This window comes from Poecilia latipinna, unplaced genomic scaffold, assembly GCF_001443285.1.
Source record: "Poecilia latipinna isolate Pla-1442-1.1 unplaced genomic scaffold, P_latipinna-1.0 Scaffold977, whole genome shotgun sequence".
Lineage (NCBI taxonomy): Eukaryota > Metazoa > Chordata > Actinopteri > Cyprinodontiformes > Poeciliidae > Poecilia > Poecilia latipinna.
The window spans coordinates 12,738-33,007 of NW_015113593.1; the positions used below are offsets into that span (position 1 = coordinate 12,738).

Sequence of the window (20,270 nt, forward strand, 5' to 3'; positions counted from 1 at the left end):
CATAATAATTTGTCAGTTCAACGGTCAGGTATGAAAACCTCGTATGAAAATGTGAACTTTAAAACCGTTGACTGCAGAAAACTTAAATAATGTGACTTTGAAGATCCTATTGATCCAGATAATCACTTCTACAACAACATCACCAACTGTGAGTGTTATGCCAATAAACAGCTTAACAGTGATGTGTCAATGGAACGGAGTCTTTGTAGGAACTTCACAAAAATCAAATAATATCTATGTCAGTTCAAAAAGTTGAATGTAATTACTGTATCTGAGACATGGTTTGACATAGATGAAGAGTGTGACATGGAACTGAAGATGTGTTCTATAGGCTCAAAAGAAAAGGAGGAATTGATTTATACACAGACAGTGGCCCAAAAAGTGGGTATGCAGTGTATGCAACCCATAGGGGCGCATACACTGAGCACTACAATTTGAATTGTAGTGCACTCGACAACAGGGAGCTAAAGATGGGGCGGCAGAAAAAAAAAACAAACTCCGGGGCACAAAACGGAAGAGGGGGAGGGATAAAGATGTTGGAGAGACGAAGAAAAGCTTTTCAAAGTGGTTGAAAGACAGTAGGTAAGTAATGTCAGTACAAAAGAGTTGTAAATATTCAGATTAACTTAAGCCTTAAGCTAGCCTAAAATGACAGCTGGCTGTTGTTGTCTCTGCCCAGTATTGAACCAATACGGGACGCGATTTATTCCGTATTGCTATAAATGTCTGATAGACACACCTATCATACACATCTCAACAATAAGTGTAATAATAATGACCAAAACAAAGCACGGGAAATATTAAGGTCAGCTAAATTGTTGCGGGACCTAAATAGGGCCCCATCCTCTACCCCGACGAACTGACGCTGTTGTCACGGTTGCTTAGAGACGGACACTATGCAGCCACGGTGAACTGCTATCAACCTGCGTCTTTTTAAAATGTCCACCTGATACTCCCCCGTCCTTAGAAGCAAAGCCTCTGGCAAAAATACAGATGTGAGTAATAGGGTCATTTAAAAAAAATGGGTCGGCAATATTCAGTAGCGCACAGTGGGTTGTTTGGTATCAGACAGAATGGGCCAGGAGAGGAACACCGCAGACCTGTCAGAACCTATAGACACTAGAGTCCAGACCAGCCTGGGCTCAGAGCAGACATCGGGCTCTTCATCCCTCAATCATTTCCTGAGACCTAAAAATAATATAAATGGCAATTTAAAGAACAAATCATACAAATAGATTAATAGTAAATAAATAATAATACATATTGTGAAGAGAAACCGTTTATTTTTTCAACATTAAAAACATTTGTTAGGATTATGTAGGAAAAATGTTTATCTTTTATAAATACAGTGCTTTGTGGTCAATATTATTTCACCATTTTATTAATGTGGGTTGTCAGTTTGGATAAGGCTTCCTATCAAGCCATAAGAATGATAGAAAACATGCTAACAAAATACCTCAGACCTGCAGCCCATAGGCAGTGCTAGACACAGGCTAACAGAAGTGGCTCTTTGGCTCACTTATATATTAAATAAAATATTGCCCTGTTTCATTCTTTTTAAATTACTCTGTAGGCAGCAATTTATTCACACACACACACACACACACACACATATATATATATATTAGGCCCGAGCAGCGAAGCGCTGCGAAGGCCTATTGAAATTGTGCTGTAAATTATGCTTCCGTAAAATAAATTGGCTTTTTGGAGGCTTTATTATATTCAAAAATTCACCAAACTTGGCGGACACGTCGAGACTGTGAAAAATTTACGTAGTTTAAGGTCAACGCAAAAATCGCAAAAGAAACAGCTGAACGGCGCCACCAAGCAACTTTCAAAAGACCCTTTCCTATTACCTTACTTCATCGCAGAGACATGAAATTTCATACACTTGTAGAGCTCCCCAAGACACTCAGAATTTACAATTAATGTCATAGTGCAAGTATGACAGGAAGTCAGCCATTTTGGATTGAAGTTCCAATTTTGACTCCATTTTGGCCGTTTTACAGCCTTCGCATTTGATCGAACTCCTCCTAGGGATTTCGATCGATCAGCTTCAAACTCGGTCAGATCGCTCATAAGGCATGGCCGATTAAAAGTTATCGTAGGTTTGCGTTTTCGGGCTTGCTGAAGGGGTCTTTCCGGGGGTCAAAGGTCACCGATTCGCCATGAAACATCAAACTGTTATAACTCTTTGAAAAAAACTCATAGAAGCACCAAACTTTCAGTGATTGATCATCATGGGATGCTCTACAATACCCAACGGTCAAATGATGACGTCACTTAGGCCACGCCCCCTGAGAACAGGAAGTGTCATTTTTTACGCTGAACGGTCGCTATCTGACCCCTTTGAGCTAATCAAGATGAAACTGTGTCCAGAGACACAGTTTCATCTTATAATCCACATTACACCACATTACATGTTGGTGTAATGTGGATTACAACCCCATTTGTTTTCAATGGAGTAGGTCAGCGTGGCGGTGTGGCGAAGTGACCTGTAACGCCGTTGCCATACATTTGTCTGTAAATTCTATATTTGAGCGAAGCGGCACCAAACTCACTAGGATGCATCCTTATCCATCCCCGAACATGAATCCATAACAGTAAATGGGCGTGGCCTAATTTCTCTACAGCACCCCCTAGAATTTTTTAAGTGATTAGCCCCAAGCCATGCTTTAACCTAGAAATATGAAACTTGGTACATGTGTGTATCTTGTCAGGAAATACAAAAAAGTCTCTTGGAGCTGTGGTGCAAACCCAACAGGAAGTCGGCCATTTTGGATAAAACCCGCCTTTTTTTCATACACATCACATCTGATCGAACTCCTCCTACATCTTTTGAGATACAGACTTGAAACTCACTCAGCACACTCTTGAGACATTGAAGGTGAAAAGTTATCTAAAGAATTCTCGTACATCAAAGCATGTGGGCGTGGCTAAGTTTCAAAATTTGACTTTTCTCCATGAAAATTAATGTGCAATAACTTCCAAATGCCAGGTCAGAGCTGCTTCAGACTTTCCATGTCTCATTATAGACCAGCCCTGATCACATTAACATGGTGAATTGATGACATCACCTAAGCCCCACTCCCCTCCAAAAGGAAGTCACCCATTTTTTTCTGATGGATGTCTTACTTATACTCTATGATTCAAATGGGATCAATCCTGTGCCAACTGATATAAAATTACATGATGTTGAACTCTGTGAATGTTGGCTGCTGGCTGAACCATGTGGGCGTGGCTAAATAGCGAATAGCAATGCTCGCCATATGTCTACGATCGTCTCTAATTCACACATGCATCATCCGATTTGCACCAGACTTTTTATGATTGACTCTGGTGAACCTCTAAAGAGCCCAATAGCATTACATTGTAATTTGACTCCACTGCGCCCACTAGGTTAATCAAAGAGCTGTATCTCCTTGCTGCATGGCCCAAACTGCACCAGATTTTTTGTGCATCGCTGGGGAGCGCTGCCGAACGCATCAATGCATATCGCCTGGAGGACGAGCGCGGGAGCCACACGAGAGTGCTTGCGGTGGCTGGCGTGTGGCAGTGCTGGAACCCCCGTGGTGGCCAATAGGCCAGAGCGGCGCGGAGCTGTGAGGGCTGTTCGAGGCTGCTTGCAGCTTTAATTATTATTGATACTTTAATTAAAAATGAGTTGTACAAGTTTATGTCATGGGGGCGCCAATGACATGTTTGCATACACCTCAGAAAGTATGTAGTTGCGCCCCTGTACATAGATACAGCTTAACATGCACCAAAATGAAATATATACTGTATGTGAAACTGTTCAAAGTGTCACTGTAGAAATCAATGATTACCAAAAAAATACCTAAATAACTAGTGAGTCCAGAACTCCAGGAAAAATGTGTTTCTACATGTATTCAGCATGTGTACTTAGCTCAATGAATCACAATAAGGTTCAAATTATTTGTGGTGACGTTATCATTGTCTTGTTAGATCCCAACACAAAAAGCCCCCACAAATTTTACAAAGCACCAGCTTTTTTCTAAACAGCTGGTGCTGTTTAGAAAAAAAGTACCAGTAGAATAATTATTAAACCAAGTAGAATAGCATCTCATACTGCTACTGTAATGAATAATTGTTGTGGATATAGTCTTCTTATAAATGACACCATTGACCACTTGGCTGTTTTTGTAGTTTTTCCAATTTCTTTTATAAAACAGAAATTTATGAATGGAACTTATAAACACATTCAGCGTAGAACACCTGAATATGTTGCTGGAGACATTAACACAGTATATGGCAGTTTTTTAAATCAATATTAATAAGGCTTCATTGTAAAAAAAAAGTCATTTGCAAAAACCTATCCCAAGGAAACAAACAAAACAATAAATTATCATTAATTATGGCAAAACAAAATTTGTTACATTTACTAATAAGCAAATCAAAAATTATGTAAAACTCATGAGAATCCTTGATACTAAACTGTTTACAAATAAAGAGGGTACGATATCAGACTTTTTGGGAACACTTGTGTCGAAATAAAGGCTAAAATATCAATATTTTATAAAATAAAATATTTTCTAAATAAAAAAATGACTTTATATGTTATACTGTCTCTTAAAATGCAAAATAAAATAAATGTTGTGCAAAATAAAAAATAAGCTCAGCTAGTGGAGTTCATAAGTGGAATAATAGTTTTGAAAAGGTAAATTCAAGCTAAACTCTCTAAATTTAAGAAATGTATAAAACTCATTTGCTAAACAAATACCGCAAAGTTTAATTCAGATTTTTTTTATATATTTTTTTATATTTTATGAGCTTGTCTCTAGACTCAGTTTGAATTCATTAGAGATATTTTTTTAGAAAAATATAAAGGAAAGGTGCTGCTGTTTTGATTTTGGTAACGATGTGTAATAAAAAAGTGAAGGTATAAAAACCCTATGCTTCTACCTTCACCTTTTCAGTCTATACCTTGTGTTCTTGCCAGTGAAAGAAATTCAAATATTGTTTATTATCTACTTCTATATAACTCTATTTTTTTTGCTACTGCTGTTTTTGACTTGTGAATGAAAACTTTAAAAATGGCTGAAATAAAAACTTTAATTGTAATTGGTTAAGCAATAGCCACATGTGGTTTAGTTACATGCACGACTGTGCAACGGAGACCGTGCTGCCTGGATATGTTGGTGTGTCAATCCACATGACTCGGTATGCGTGTGTGTGTCTGTGTGCGCGTGTGTATGCATGTGTGCGCCAGGCTGTCTCCAGTGGAGGAGGCCCAGTGTGTGAGTGTGGAGGTGGAACGGGAAAGCAGGGGCTAGCCTCTATAAATCAAGCCAGATTACAGAGGCAGAGAGGCCTGCAGCTCCCCTCCACTAGCCAACCTTCTCTGCTTTATGTCAGCAGACACACACCCCACTAGGACTGTATAGTTCAGTAGCCTTTATTCTTGTACTTTATTCAAGCACATTACTGTAGCTCATACAGCACATTCAGTGGATACTTTTAGACAGCACAATATATGTCAGTGTTGTATAAATGATGACATTCTACCGCATGTCATCATGGAAATTTACAGAGGAGAAAATCAGTTGTGTCTGGGTTGAAGACACTGACTTTGGGAAACTTTTGTGGAGAAACCCTAGTGTCATTTACATGCATTTCCAAGTTATCAAAGACATGATAACTTGGAAGTGCATGTATCACTAATTCCACCACTGACTGTATCCCAAAGAGAGGGTTGAACACACCCACAGCACGGTACTGCCAGATGTCAAAGACTGAGGCACTGAAAAGCAAGGCTCTGATATTTAGTGTTGCTGCTGAATGGGTCAAGTTTCTACCATTGTACACGTTCTATGATTTTTGGTAGAGGGACCAATTTATGAAAGCATGTGTTTCACTGAGCAGATTAAGGAAGTGGGCAAAACCAAATTCATCACATCATAAAATATTATGTCAAAGGCATTGAACCTAGCATTTTAATGATGTTACATTCAGTGTATTTGAAGCTAAGCACACATTAAATCTAGCTGTTTCGTGGTTTGAGCCTTAAATGATTTTAGTACCATTATGTATGTACTTATATATATGTACTTGTATATGACCTCGACAGCAATCAGGCACCAATCCTGATTTACCTTAGGTACTGCTGTAGCATAGCATGCCAAACTGTAGGTTTCTCCTCTGCCGTTGACGAACTTTATTCAACCATCACTGAACTTCTCAACTTGTTGCTATGAAGAAAGCATGTCACTTTTCATCAAGTGGCAGCAGAACAGGAGCATTAGAAAGAAGTGTTTTCATATGCAACTCAAACTAAACACTTTGACCTTCAAAGCTTTGATGTTAAACAATTCAGAATGTTTTTTTGTTTTTAGTTTAGTTTTTGGTGTATTGTGGTTATATCCACCAAAAAAACAGTAAAATCTATTCTCCTACTCTTCCTGTTTTATGTCAAATATCAATTCCATTACATGTGACCAACCTGTAGTAATGGGGATGTTCATCAAAGGCCCAGATGACAGAACTCTCTTGTGCCTGACAGTGACAACATACATCTTTTTACAAATTTAAAACCAGTTTTTTTATCTTTAGTCTGTTGTACCCGGCCTTTTCAGAGCCCTGTAAGTTGAAAACTTTATAGTTTTCGTTCACTTTACGGGTGAAAAAAAAAGTTTTTAGGGGTTTGGTGACTAATTTTAAAATTCAGGTATATCGATGAACGTTTTTATAGCCCAAATTTATAAAATGGAATTATTAACTTTGAAATTTGGTGTTCTGACTACAATTTAGTTGAAGCCTAACTTACAAGCAAATTTGAATTATAACTGAGGGGGCTGCCCCCAATTCATCCTCCCACCTCCTTTGCTGTGAAGTAGATATTATACAATACCTTTATGTCAAAGATTTAAGAATGAATTGTAAAGACTAACAGATTTCATATCCATTCACTAGTAAAGGAATGAATTGGGATAAATAGGCCAACGTGTGTTGTTAAAGCCTGCTTCATGTTGAGTTCTGTAGGAACCCGAGTGAAAATGATCTTTCTCAGCAGTCTGATTTTGCTTTTTTATAAATCGATGCAGATTGACTCTACAGAGCTTCTCTCTATCAGGTCACTGAGCCTAATAGAAATTGTGGTAGTGATTTTTACAACCTTCTCATCCTGACAAAGAATAAGTAATTTGTTCATCATGGAAACCCTACTTCCCACAATTATAATTTATCTTGCAGTCCTCAGTGGTTGTGACTGTATTTGAAGCCTCTCCAAATTGAACCTCTTTAAAAATCTTGGCGTTTTATTCTTGAGCAAGGCTTATAATATGTCCATTCTTCATCCATGACACCAAGAGTGACTATTTGTTATGTTTTCAGTAGCCCTATCGTTTAGTCCGCTCAGATCACCCGTCTGTATAATCTCCCCTTCAAACCCTTCCAATGTAAAATAATGGTTTTCATGTTTTTCTTCCCTATTTTTGGGAAAGGAAAGACGGCAATATGATTATAGCTGTTCTCTCTCACCGTAGTTTGGAATTTAATTGTGTTTTGACAACTCTTTTCCATAGCTGGCTCAATTATAACCTCCAGTTAGGCTGGTAATGATAGTTGTTAATGGGGTGAAAAATGGACGTGCATCTCTGACAGAAACCATACTCAGATCCTTTTAAAGAAGCCAAGGAAAGCACAGGCAGGACTGGCCTAGCAGTGCTCCCATCCTCAGAAGGCCTTTATATAGCATACAAGGATCCCAGCGTCTCCTCTAAGCCCTTTACTGTCCTGCTATTTGTGTAAGTCAGCCATTTTTGTCAGTGTTAAAACATCAGAGCAGTCAGTAGCTGTGTCAGGGCTACTGTATGAGGCCATGGGAATGACTCCAAGCAACCCGTCACACGCAAACAGACACACATTTCTAAATGTCGTCAAAATTCTCACGCTTTTTTCCTCCCCTTCTATTTGCTGCCTTCCTCCACCACCTCCCTTCTCCCCCTTGTTCCTTTTGTCACAGGGAAAGTATTGATCGGCCTTTTCCCAAAGTTATTTTTAATCAAAGATAAACAACAAATCCACATTTCCTTGGGAGATATGAGAGTTGTCTGCAATGTCCCCATGTTTTTAACAATTTTCTTTATGCACCAGGGAGGTGCCTTATGTAGGCAAAGCACGAGATGTGAGCATAAGGGATGGGTTGCATGAGGAAAGGAGGACATGGTGTGGGCAAGTGTTTATAGAATAACACAAGTGCCACCAGCGAGTGGGAGACGTGGGAAGTCCAGCTTTGGTCTCAGTTAGTTGTAGCACATCCTATTATTATCCCCCGGACTGTGCGACAGCACTGACCAGAGGAGACCCCAACCACGCACACACTCACTTTTCCCCTCTCTCACACAGACACAGGCCAGGCCATTCCCAAGTCTTATTTCTTCTGGACTTTATGGGAACACTTAAATTTATCCCTGGCAGAGAGTGCAGGCATAATAATCAGAGCACTTGTCACCAGGCTCCCATTGCTAGGTGGTCTGGCTGCTGTGGAGGGAAACTTTCACCCAGTGGAGGGTATCGTTCTCTGCCGGGATCTGTTTGACCATGTACTTTTGTTTGCTAATAGCAGACACCTCAGTTATAAGAGCAGTCTGTTTAAGGGCTGTGTTGTTGAGCAGAACTATATCCTGCTGGCTCACAGATTGATCCTGGCTGGGATCTTTCTATTCTGAGTTTCTGTGTTCTCAAATAGAGAACACAGAAGTGTTTATTGCTTTATTGATTACCCCAAGTCTCCCTTATGTTGGGGGTGTATATAGTTTGTTGCATATATTTGTCCCTTTTATAAATCACTATAAAGTGGCACTAAGGCATGTCTGTGTTTTGTGAAACGACCAATGTAGTGAAGGGTAGAAATCAGCTGGCCTCAGCATCAACTGACAGATCCTGCCATTACTGGATGAGATGGGAAGAATTTCACCAACTGCACTTCTGATTTAAGAATGAGTCACTGAGAGAATGAAACATGTTGCCCAATATCAACATCCAATATTGATAGTGCTTTCATGGCCGATGACTGACATTACCAGATGTTACATTTATTCTATATTTTTTTCTACCATTTCAATACTGTGGAAAGATGACATCATTGCTGACATTGCTTCTCTGCTTCAGTTAAACACCCCACAAACTTGCAATGTATCACTTTCACTGTCACATGACCACACAAACACCACATGGACAAACTCCTCCCCTAACCCTCCTTTAATACACACAAATGTCAGCAAGATGAAAATAAACATCAATAAACATAGGACCGATGTTAATACCAACATATCCTACATCCCTTATTTTTAACTGGCTGTTTAAGGGCTGTTTAAGGATGTGGGCCATAGCAATGCTCTTTCTGTCGCTGGTTAAAAGAAGAAGCTCTCTGCCACTGATATTTATCTAAACTAAGCTTTCTCTAGCTGTATGATGTATTATTCAAATTAATCAAACAAGATTCTGATTGTTCTGATATATATATATGTGTGTGTGTGTGTGTGTGTGTGTGTGTGCGTGTGTGTGTGTGTGTGTGTGTGTGTGTTTGGTAAGTAAAGATATTGGACATATAACAGAGAACAGACTGTTTCTAAGCTTCAGACAGATATAAATGTGTTAGTTTATTTTTATCACAGTGTTAACTTACTGCAAACTACATGTTGTAAAATCAAACATAGTCCTGCTCTTACCAGCCTCCCCATGTTAAAACAATGCGTTTGTAATGTTACTCACAGTGTGACAGTCTCTTGAGGTCAAAAGGTGATGAGGTGCTAAGCGGGTCTTTGACACTTGACACACACACCACGCACACACACGGACACACATGGCTGGTCCTGCTCCCCACAGAGTTGAACTGTCACCACCTGGAGTGCAGCACTAATTAGGCTGTGATTTGTGAATCCACTCTGCTTGTTCTTGTGGCACATCCAGCATGGTGAACATGTGTCTCTCAACCTTCCTCTGATCACTCTCAATCTGTTTGTCTTTTCCATGTCGTCCTGCTGGTGAAATGGGACGGACTCCAACAGGTCAGTGTTGACTCTTTTATTTTATGATACATAGAAGTTTATGAAGACAATGTCTCTTGAAATGGTGAAATCTTGGGGTCACTCTCTGCCACACCAGTTGCTGTGTCAAAAACACAGTCTTATTGCTGTTGCATCACAGAGGTTTTCTGTCTTTATACTTTACCTTTTAGAATGATGAGGGCTTTGAGGAGATCTTGTGCCAGCAGATATTACATATACTACACTCCTCGAAGTGAAGTCTGCTTCATAGAGCAGTATTGAGTTGTCAGCATGACTTTGATTAAATAATTAACTATTGTTGTGAGCCCAGGTTATAAAGATGTGTTCCTAAATCTTGAAAACCAGTTGTATCTCCATTTAAGACTATCATTTTGAAATAAGTACATAGTTCCTTAGTTGCTTTCTTGTGTTGGCAAATGAAGACTTGCTGCCAGGCTGGCTGACAACACTCGGTTCCATTAGCACGGAAGAAGCCGTCACCACTTTTAAAATGTCCGTGTTGCAACATGTTGTGTAATTGACATAAAACAGAAACGGCACAAGAGTGATTTCTAAACACTGTGAGAATCCAGCCACTGACTAACCATTAGCTGCTATTGACACCAAGATTAGCTTCTGCTATTGAGCTTACTCGGTTTGCAAAGTGAAAAGTGCTTTCCAGGATACGTTTTAGTTTTTTTAAACTCCCAAGGTGAAGATGAATGAAAGATGGTCAACAAAGCAATCTGTCTTCATTCTTCCTCATTCTCATCTGCTCTGTGAGAAAGTCTGGGAGGATGGAGGGAACTCAGATGGATCATTAATCCTTCCATACTGAGACAGAAAGAGGGAAAGAGAGATGAAGTTCAGAGGAAGAGAAGGTGTAGGAGGTTTGGTTTAGTCGAGGGGAGTCCCAGCAGGAATATACACATACACACACATATACACAGAGGAAGAATAACACTCATATATCTGGTACGTCAACGACTGGCCTCTGTTTTCTCAGTGCTGACACCAGTGCTGCAGAAAAACTGCTCCAGCCTCTCATCGGCCCTCTTTGGTGCAGTTTGCGTGCGAAGGTGCACAAATGGCCGTCCATGTGTTTTAGGCTGAATTTATCTCCCCTTCAGTTTTTTTTTTTTTTTTTTTTTTTTTTTTTTTTTAGTTTTTTTGTGTGTGTATAGAGGGGGTGTAGGGGGAGATAGCCAAACTGACTCAAGCCATAAGACATGCAAACTGCACTCTAATAATGGAGAAGATACTGCATATTATTATAAAGAACAAACACTAGTAATTTTTTGAGGTTGCTAGATTTCATTTTTCTTGGGGCCTGCCCATGCAATGCATGGCAGGAACCTATTGTTCTACACCTATCACCCTTAATGCAGCTCAAACCGCTGCGTGTACCCCCACAAAAGTGGTATCAAAACATTCAGCTTGATCCCGAGAAGTGTGCTATTATTTTTAGTGGGATTCTGAGTTAAAATGGCGACATGAATTGCGAAAAACGACAAAATCCCATTCAAGTCAATGGAGGCTCCGCTCTGACTCATACACACACAGTCACAGCTACAGTCATTAATTACCGTAGCAAAAGAGCCCACGGCTCCAACTCTGAGCTGCAGGCTATTATGGTCTGTCTCGCAGCTCATCGACTCAGATGCACTGCCGCTGCTGCGGCCCGAACCGCTGTCTGAGAGGGACACAGCCCATTTTAAATGCCAGAATTACTTTAAAATGTTTGAGCTCAGGTCTTGCAATGTATTGGCTGCAGTCGTTATTTACCATAGCAACAGAGCCCAGACAGAGGCAGTGAGAAGTCTCACAAACAGGGGCAGAGAGAGGTCTTGCAATGCATTGTGGGAAAAATACATATTTCCTCGGACTATTCATATTTTGCTTACATGAATTTATTATTTCTTGGGATTTTTAAGTGTGAATTAAAATCATTAGTATGAAGGTTGAACATTTTCTAGAAAAAAAACAATTATCCACTGTCTTTAATTTCTTTTTGTTTCACACCGTGAGTGAGAACCACATGGGCGAAGCTTACAGTCATGAGGATTTCACTGCAGGAGGTTTAGCTATTGCATTGTGGCAATGAACCACGTAAGCTGTAGCAATTTGGCAGTGGACCAGATTGAGCACATCAGCACAGATGTGCTCCTGGTTTTTACCAGGACAAGTTCAGCAGTTTGAACTTGCTGAAGGGTTTAAACCAATGTTGGGCAGGCCCCAGTTGAATTTAATCAGGATTTTATTTTTTTTTTGTATTTAGTCTTTTCATAACCAGAACATAATTATTATTAAAAGACAAAAATGGCACTTAAACAGTGTCTGAACAACAGAGATATAATCAACAAGCCACTTAAAAAGACCGACAAATAATCACCAGATACGCTACTACACACATTTTTAATATAGATAATTTTCTCTCTGTTTTCAAACAAAATCAGTCTGCATCTACACCTGACACCTGCAGTTTACTCAGAATTATTCCTGTGCCTCATAGGTTATTTTTAAAGTATTTTTATTCAAGTAATATGTGTGATAAGAAATTAATTTGGCATAATCAAACAATGTAAAAAGGAGGATCAATGAGCATTTATCCACTTTTATTTGTTTGTTTGGCATGTCGGTAACACTTTATTTGAAGGGGTGTGCATAAGACTGACATGATGCTGTCATAAACATGACATAACATCTGTCATGAACATGAAGAAGTCTTTATGAATGTTTATTACAGTTGTCATGAAGTGTCATTTGGTAAATAATGACACTTTCAATGCAAAGTTGCTCTAAAAATTGTATTAAAAGTCCATTAAAAGTGCCAACTTTGCATGATTTTGTAAATTATAATTTAATGCAAAGTTGGCATTTTTAATGGACTTTCAATGGAACTTTTAGAGCAACTTTGCATTAAAAGTGTCATTATTTACCAAATGACACTTCATGACAACAGTCGTAAACATTCATAAAGGCTTCATTATGTTCATGACAGATGCTATGTCATGTTTTTGACAGTGTCATGTCAGTGTTATGTACACCCCTTCAAATAAAGTGTTACCAGCATGTCAATAAATATGTTTTTTTTTCTCCATAATCAGAGGAAAAAAAACGTTATTAGCATCATATCAATTAAGCCCTTGTCATCAACCTAATTGTTAGCTCCCTTCTCATACTCTCAGGATTCTGACATGGTCACTGAAAAAATATTTTTATTACTTTGAGTCTGAAGAAACCTGTAGGCCAAATTGAAAGATTGCTTTAACAAATCTGACAGCAAGTGGCAAGATGTAAAAATTACCATCAGAAATCAATAGAAGATCTGAAGTCAAATTGTTCCAAAACAGTTTGACTTCATTTTTCCTCCTTTGTCACTGACAGCGTGAGAGGAGACCATGAGAAAGCATGGCTAATGTGATAATACATTAACACTATAATAAATAATAAAACACTGAGAGTGATTGAGGTAAGGTAATTTTATTTATATAGCACATTTTCAGCAACAAGGCAATTCAAAGTGCTTTACATGAATTAAAAGGAAATACAAACAAAATAACAAACCAAAGGAAAGAAAAAGAAGAAAAAAAGCAAAATGACTAATCTAAATCCTTTTCTGGTGTAAAGTGAGTAGTTACAGTTTCTAAAAAGTAGTAAAATAAAAGTAATTAAGTAGTGACTGTTCCTGTTAAGTATTTCTGGATTCTAAGTTATTCTAATTCTAATTCTGATTCCATTTCTGGGCTGTATAATACTGGTCTAAATAGTGCGTACTCCACAATTTCTAATATTACTAATAAACTAAAACAATCCTATGCATTAGGTGGACCTGGACATAGTTATCCATTCCTTAGATATACAGCACAAACAGAGTTTTAAGAAAAGTCTGTTTACTACCACGGCAAAAACATGTTAGTGTGGACAGAGGCTGAGACAACAGGGTTAACCTCACAGCATATCATGGCTAATAAACGGAACAACGATGGAATAAATGGAATACAATTGGTAGAATTAAAAGGAAAGACAATTCTAATTGTACCAGATTAGTATATTAACTCTCAAAAAGAAACACATTGATGAGGGAGGGGAACATTTTCTTTCTAAGCTTTGAACATAAAGAAGCTGCTTCATACATTCAGAGCCTGAATGCTCTGAGTTTACTGCAGCAATGCTGGAGACAGCAACCAGCCCCCCATGAACCTGCAAGAATAAACAGCAAATTATTAACATTAAGTTTTATTCTAGAGTGAAGTCTTTTAGGATAAGTTAATTATAATATTCTAATATTTTCTTAAGAGGTGATGGTTGCTCCAAGCAATCATTTGTTTGACCATTGTACATATAAGTGTAGCCAAATTAACAGTAGATATCTGTGCACAACATGGAGGTTTTAAAGTTGCACTATTAAATTCTTAATAGACTACATTTTGGTGTTAAATTTTCTTCATAACTGGACAACGTTTACACAACTTTCCTATCACTTTCCATGAGCTGTAGTGTGTCAGCCTCTAAAAGCTGACATGTGGTGTAGACATTAAGGGCACTTAGAGCCCAAATGACTGGCCAAATATTTTACAGATATCCAGTGGATGAACCCATGAAACCTGCAACATAATATTGTGCAAAATATTGCATCTAGCCTGTCCTTTGTGTTTGCAATATTGCACTCATTGATACAGATATAAAGCTGGAGAATCAATATATAGTGCAGCTCTATTTTTTAAAATGTGGCCAAAAATATGTAAATAAAAGCAGACACAATTCAATTACTTCAGTATTGAAAGATGTAAATACTCATGTTTTAATATTGTGTGTGGGAGCATAGAAATTATTATATTGATGCAATGTGCATCGTATAATAACATTAGCTTGACATTAAACCTGATAAATTAGTTTCAGGTAAATTAATATACATAAACAAATCAAATAAATACTAAAGAATAAATTATATATATATATATATATATATATATATATATATATATATATATATATATATATATATATATATATACATACACACACACACACACACACAAAAGCATGTATACATTATACATTTATATGTGTGTGCGTGTGTGTGTGTATACATGAATTCAAAGTGGACTGGATACTTTAGAACAAGGATTTGCAAGCTCATTCCCACCAATGCTGTGAAAAGAAGCTTCACTAAAAGTTATGGCCCTCAGAAAAAGAAATCACTTAGCTTTGTTTGATCTTCTTCATGAAATATGCCAGCAGACAGCGATTCATATAATCCCACACTGTTCGTGGCCGACAGCAAGCCTTATGATGGCCATAAATTACAAAATGGCTGACCTAAGCAAAAGAGCCAGAGAGGTAGAAAAGGGAGGGGAAAGATGGCAAAAACATACATTGTAACCTAGCTTTGCCCTCACTTCTGCTCCAGCTCCCCATGGGATCAAACAAGAGGGAGGATTTGAACAAGTAAATCATTGCCTTGAAGTGGTGAACTCTCTGGGCCGGGAAAATGAGTCAGATGTGTGTATTCATATCAAGTGGAGGCATCACAGCAACACTTTTCCAGTAGGCCTGGTTTTCTCTCACACTCTTTGTGGAGAGTGGAGAAACGTAGACGTTGAAGCCTAAATAACATCACTTAAAAAACATAGCTAGTGTGTACAGCAAAAACTCATGAGGAGGAATTTTTTTTTACTTTATCAAAATAATCAGAGAATTCTACTTTATAAAAATTAGTCACATTTTTGTTGCATTTCAAATAAATTCTTTTGGATGACAAAAATTATTAGAAACCATATTTTATGTATCTATAATATGGATCCCCAATTTAGAGAACATCTGCACAAACACCAGCTACAATCAGTAACTTTTATTAAAAAATGCTTTTTTAAATATGTGACTGACCGCAGCAAAGGCAGGAACATCTCCTATGTCGTTTTAGTTATTTACAGATTCTAAGCAGTCCAATGATGTCAAACGCATGAAAATCAAAACAAGAAATGAAGAAATGGCTGTTTGAATGTTGGAAATTTGGATTCTAAAATTCTGTGAAAACTGCTTTTAAAATTTTCCCAAAACTTCCTTTGCAGCCTGGTAGTGTTCACAAGGACTGTTCAGTTACATTGCTTTGCGTTACCACGCCCTGTTGACTGCCAAAAGGTAGACAATGCCTGGAAAGATGTGCAGACAAAAGCTATTTTTAGCCAGTTTTCATCTGGATTATCTAGCTGGGAATATATATTTTCAGAGGTTTTCAGCTTCTGTCTGTTTTTCCAACAAGGATGTTTGCTTCTGTCTTGTGAGCCTATGCCATGGCTCACAAGAGCCATGTATACATTATACATGTATATGTGTGTGCGTGTGTGTGTGTATACACACGCACTGTGAACGCTGAACTTTGGTAGACTGAGGGAGTAAAACAGAGGCTATAATTTGATTTTGGTGACACCATAAGCATTATTTTCATTGAAAAGTACACATTTTCATTTTAATTCACTTCAGCAGAACGTCTGTCGCACAATCAACTTTTTCTCTGCAGTGGCTTCCCGGCGAGCATCAAACATTTAGAAAGCCTGTACATTGTCATGAACGTTGAACGTTTATGACAGAGTCGCCTTCTTCATGGCAGAACTTTGTTCTGATTAGCATGGCAGCTAATCACTTGCGAGAATATGGGATCATAATATTAAGTGAAAAAAGAGGGGAACAGGCACAGCAGCCAAGTGAGTCCATCCCATCAGACAATAGACAGCAGTGAGGAGGAGAGTGCATCACAAAGACCCATAAATAAGATGCTGCTTCTGTAAGAGAAACTGGCTGCAAGTCTGAAATACATTTCACAATACATTCTTTAGTGTTATGTATCCTAATAGTGTTCTAAAAACTTTAAAAGTTCTGACCTCACCCCAAAAGGGGAAACTGAAATTTTTCCTACAGCGTCTCCAATTTAGTCTGATAGCGTCCTGAGTGGAGAACTCTCTTTGACTCTCACTCAAAAGATTTTCTTCATTTTGCTGACTTCTTCAAATATTGTGGTGGCGATAGCTTCTGATATGTTGTGTTCAGTGACACAGCTACAAGTGGGATCAGCCTTTGTGTAGATATTGCCATAGCAACATATTATAAAAGCTACAATTCAGTTTGTGAGCAACCTGTTCAGCTTGGTTTGTCTTTGTTCAATAACAGAAACCCAACTGCTTAAATAAATAGTGATGCTTTACCCAGAATATTGACTAAAATCCACAATAGATGTGTGAACAGCCATTCAGAGACCATAAGCTAATCAGCTAAGTGTTTCCCCTTCCTGACAAAGCAATGAGCTGCATGCTTAAATTACTCCCTTAACAAGCTTAATTCAAACACAAAGTTTCCTATTTCAAAACCTCAGAAACTTCTATTTAAAGCATGTAGTGGTTTCTTTGTGTCTTCAACGGGTATATTTAGCAAAAAAGCGAAAAGTATTTTCTCAGAAATTGTTTTTCTGCTTTTCTCTGTTTGTCCTCTGCCAACCTGCTCCCACTATTGACATGGCACATCACATGTGTATTAAAACCTGACAATATAACATGAATCAGATAATCTGTGACTCTGACTCTTTCCTGTGGTCCTACTTTTGTCTGAAAAAATACATCGCTCCCAGTTAAAAACAACCAATCAGAGGCAGGAGGCAGGTCTTAGGGCTGTCAATCACAGCCCTAAGATTGCCGGACTACTGCAGCCATGCTGATGGCGGAAAAACAACTGGTTGTGGTCATGCTAACTAACTCTACTGTGGGGAAGGAGCGATAAAAACGATTTTCTTTATCCACCTTTGTCCTTATTAACAGATAGGTTTTCCTGCATAGAGCCTTTTTATCAAATATGTCTTCAGTTTTTAATTTGATTAGATCTGGACTCTCATTGAGCTGTGTGCTTGGTGGGCAGATGAGTTAAAATCACTGTATCATCACCACATAGTATATATAATATATATAGTATATAATAGTGTGTAAGGTTCCAGTGTCCAGCAGGGCACTCCCTATGAAAGGCACTACGTTACCCAACATGAGGCCCATGTGGAAATGTGCTACTTTCCTTCATTCAACATTCTGGCTTTGTTTCTTTGGTTAAATGCAGAGTCATCAGAAGATCTCTTCTTCATTCACTCATCCGCTGTCCATAGCTGCTTTGGACCTTCTGTTTCAGCTTTAATGATGGTTCTAGTTTGGCTTTTCTATACAGAGACGTTATTGTCTTCTGTCTTGCAGTTTAGCTACAAACATTGATCCCTGTTTCCGCCCATTTTTTTTTCTGTCCATCTTCTATTTTCAAATCATATAGATTTGAGACACTTAAGTTTTCTTTGATCTACCCAGATCTTTCCTCAATACAACCTGAACCTTTTGTTTGAATTTGCCCTAGATTTTCAATGCATCTGAGTGGAAACTACCAACATTTTCTGCTTGTATATCAAAGTATCTGTCATAATGAAGTTCTTCATTAAACCAACAGCATCATCCAGAGAGAAAAACAACTTTGTTCACTTGTCTTTGTTACATTACAGCAGAAACACAGTGACTCAAGCCAAATATTTGATTCACAGCCTGTTTAAAATGTTCCTCCCCTCTGTGAATCACCAGTTTTATGATCGTTTTCCAGTCTGAAGCTGAACTGGTTACATTTATAGTCAAACTTTGGTACATTTGCTACCAGCCTGTGCAAAGCAGCATTCATTTTGAGGATTCTGCTTGTCTTCCAGAGGTTCACCCTTCTCTTTAGCCAAGGTGAAGAAATTCTTGGGTGTGAATGTGTGCATACGTGCTTAATGTGGGAACATTTTATCTCTCCAGTTATTATTTTTCATGTAATGACTGTTCTGGATTTTTACGCCAAAAGTTCTGTTGAGAGAACATTTTGATCCTCTGAGGTGTAACACAAACTGTCTGTGGTCAGAGGCTGACAGGGATGGAGATCCGCATGTCAAACTTGCTTTATGCATATGGTATAATTTAACCCAGTAGTTGAAGTGGATCAATCCACAGTAAAGCGACACATCCATATTTCTTACAAGTGTTCTTTTCTAGTTCATATGTATGTACATGTATGTATGTATGTATGTACATATGTATGTATGTATGTATGTATGTATGTATGTATGTATGTATGTATGTATGTATGTGTATGTGTGTGTGGGTTTGTGAGCGCCAGGCGATAATAAGCAGAGCTATGCTCTGCTTTCCATCACACCGATCTGCCAAGGGTCAGGAAAGACCTGACTTCACACAAACACACACTCACACACACCTATTCATGCACAGCTGATTAAACTAGCCAATCCGACACAGCAGTAGAAGGCCGAACATGACTAAACCTCCCAGCGCTGGACACAAAAGCACAATCTGCACGTCAGTAAAAATACATTTCATGTAATGCATTTTTTTGTAATCCGCAATAATCCTTAAATTTTTCATGCTTGTTAATGTTTTCGTCTCGGGCACACAGAAGTGAGTCAACAGCTGCTGGATGTATTATTTTAAACACAGAAGCTGGAGTTCAGTTTGAAATTTGTGTGACACTGGAACAAATATGAGAAAATGTTTTTCTTCTGCTCCCCTTAGATACTTTAACACCTTGTGTAGCTAACCAGAAATGTTCAGTTTTTGTTCCTAAAGTGTGAAGCAGTATATCAGATGAAGTCTTGTGTTTTCTAGTCAACCAGTCTTAGCCACAGTTACAGCGTTAACATGCCACAGTTTACTTCTGACAGAATATGGAGTACTTAAAGCTGAATAGGTGGTGCTGTTGAACCATTTGCTCTAGGAAGTCAGTGTGTCAACAAGACATTGTGTCATCATCTTGAAGCTTATGGTTGAATGATGACACAGTGAAAATGTTAATTTTTCCATATCAATCCAGCCTTCGTGTCCAGCTTGATTTATGTCATCTGTTTTGCATTCTGAAAAGGTCATAAAGTGACAGAACCCCTCTACCCCCCTCACACACACACACTCGCAGTTATCCCATTAGGAGTTATCTGATGTCTAGCGCATGTTGCCTCTGTTCCATTCACTGGACACTCTATGCAACATCAGAATACACTTCTATTGGCTATATGTGGTCATTGCTCATTTCCCTGCTAAGAGAATAAATGGAAACATCCAAACTCCACAGTTCAGGAGGTAAATGTTCAGAAGTGATTATTGGTATTCATTCTGCAGCTGGAGAACCAAAACCAAAACCAGTCCTGAATAAAGATTGTAATGATTAAAAGACCATTGTATGTTTTTTTGTAGTGATTTC

At 38.4% G+C, this 20,270-nt stretch overlaps 1 long non-coding RNA gene across 1 annotated transcript in view; it reads left to right on the forward strand.

Moving 5' to 3' along the window:
* The first annotated feature begins 454 nt into the window (after positions 1 to 454).
* Positions 455 to 20,270, forward strand: part of LOC106958311 (uncharacterized) — a 108,106-nt gene continuing 88,290 nt past the window's right edge. Inside the window, exon 1 of the long non-coding RNA XR_001427130.1 lies at positions 455 to 582. This is a non-coding gene — a long non-coding RNA (uncharacterized LOC106958311). The remainder of the gene's footprint in view (positions 583 to 20,270) is intronic.